Here is a 2,363-nt window from a genome sequence, read left to right on the forward strand (position 1 = left end):
ACCTTGTGCCTGAGTTAAATCATCACAATTATTATTAGTTCTATCATTTCTTATAAAGGTGGTTGTTGTGTTAGGACAGTGGAGTAGCCTAATTGTTAAAGCAGCAAATATAATGCCTTTTGGTCTTTCTTTACATCCTACCAAGGTCAACTTTGATTTCATGCATGCAGTGAGTAGAGTGGAGAGAGTCTGTAAATATGTACTAGTGAAATACCTAATGTTGAAATTAGTTACCTTTACCTACTTCCTCCGAATTGTGGCTCTGGTAGAATTCGTAGAACATCAGATAGATTGACTTGAAATATTGAATAATATCCCTTACCAGTGTCAATAAAATTAAGAACCAGTCAAGTACTAAGGTTGATCTACTCAACTATATATCAACCATGAATTTACAGCCTTGTGCATATGCTAGAAATTATTATTATTTGACTGTACCCCTCACCCAAAATTGATGGCTTTTTGCCTGTTGGAAATCTTTATTATTCTCACTATACTACAATGAATGATAGAATTGATAGAGTATCAGATGAAATATCTTGCAGTATTTAGTTATGTTTCTTTATACTCTGAGTTCAAATCCCACCAACATCAACTTTACCTTTCATCACTTCAAGGTTGACAAAAAGTACAAGTCAAGCACTGAGACCAATTTAATTGACTAACCCTCTTGCTCAAATTTCTGGCCTTGTGCATATATTAGAAACAGCTATTATCATTATCATTATCATTGTCATTATTCTTTCTTGAAGATTAGTTATATAAAATTAATTTTCTCTTGTTTTTTCAAGTCTTTTTGATGAACTTCTGAAACTAATGATCTACATCATTATTTTTTTTTAAAACTTACATCCTAGTATCTACAAACTAAAAATGTATATAAAATAGATGAAAAAAACCCCATAGCAATTCATTTATACAAAGAGAAAACCCCCTATTCTGAATTGTTAGTTGTTGTTATTACTGTAGCAAACCATTAAGTAACTGTGAAAAGAATGACAAACCTGTCTGAGACCATGGATGGTTGGCCCTAGGTTGAAGGTGCTTGATAGCATGGGTTGTGAACAGTAAAGCAACGGGGGATGCAAGGTTGTGAACAGAAGACAGTAATATATGTAATGGAAGGAGAGAGCAGTGGCTCTCACAATATCTATCTATCTATCAATCTATCTATCTATCTATCTATCTATCTATCTATCTATCTATCTATCTATCTATCTATCTATCTATCTATCTATCTATCTATCTATCTATCTATCTATCTACTTTATATATATATATATATATATATATAAGGTTTTTGTGATTTCTTCATTGCAAAAAGGAACTAATTTGACTTTGTTTCATATTTAACCTGCTTTGTTAAAACCCTCCAGCAAGGGTTGAACTACACAGTTTTCCCCTTCTGCTACAAATTTGTGACATCCCTGTGTCTAAGCAAGAAACTGATGTTAAATATTGACATTTTGATGCCAGTGATAGAAACCTAAGCCCTACTCCTCTTTATTTGAAGAATTTCCAGACTTTGTCTGCAAGGGCATTTTCATCATTACATAAATAAATAAAGCCACCATGGTTGGTTTTATTTATTATAAATGTTAGTCTTTGTCTCATCTTTACTCAAAAACTCAAACTCTTATTAAAAACAATCTCAAATACTTAGTCCTAAAACCTAATCCTAACCTTAAACAATAATCTTAAGCCCTAACCCTTTAAGACTAATCCTTAAACTCAAATGCCTAAATGCAAAACTACCCTTTAAATTTAAATATAAGCCTAGCAGTAATGTCAAGCTAATCCAACCATAAACCCTGACTAACATTAATCCTAAAGGGTATGACAATTACCTGGTCTGTCTCAGAAGGTCTGCAGAAACAATGAACACAACCTTTCCTATCAGACCAAACAAACAAATATCTAATATTACTCTATATTTGTATATGGATATGTATACATGAAATAATGTCCATATATATATATATATATATATATATATATATATATATATATATATATATATATATATATATTATATATATATATATCCCAATAAAAAAAGAAAATAAATATAAATAAGCAAAAAGGAATAAAAATAAAAAATGAAAAAAAAGACCCAAATTGCTTAGAGTTCAAAATGAAAGATTTCAACTCAACTTAGATTGCTTTCTTTTAATGCCTTAGGGAAAGGTGTCAACATCACACCACAAAATACCTCTTCATTTGACGAATTTTGTGACTATGTGCTGAAGTAGAAAATTAGTTTTGTTTGTGAAGAAACTGTCAGAATAAATGATATTTTCTCTTCAAAAATTTCAAAGGATTTGTTAAAAAGTACAAAGAAATAATACAATAATACAATGCAG

Source organism: Octopus sinensis, linkage group LG8 (genome assembly GCF_006345805.1).
Source record: "Octopus sinensis linkage group LG8, ASM634580v1, whole genome shotgun sequence".
NCBI lineage: Eukaryota > Metazoa > Mollusca > Cephalopoda > Octopoda > Octopodidae > Octopus > Octopus sinensis.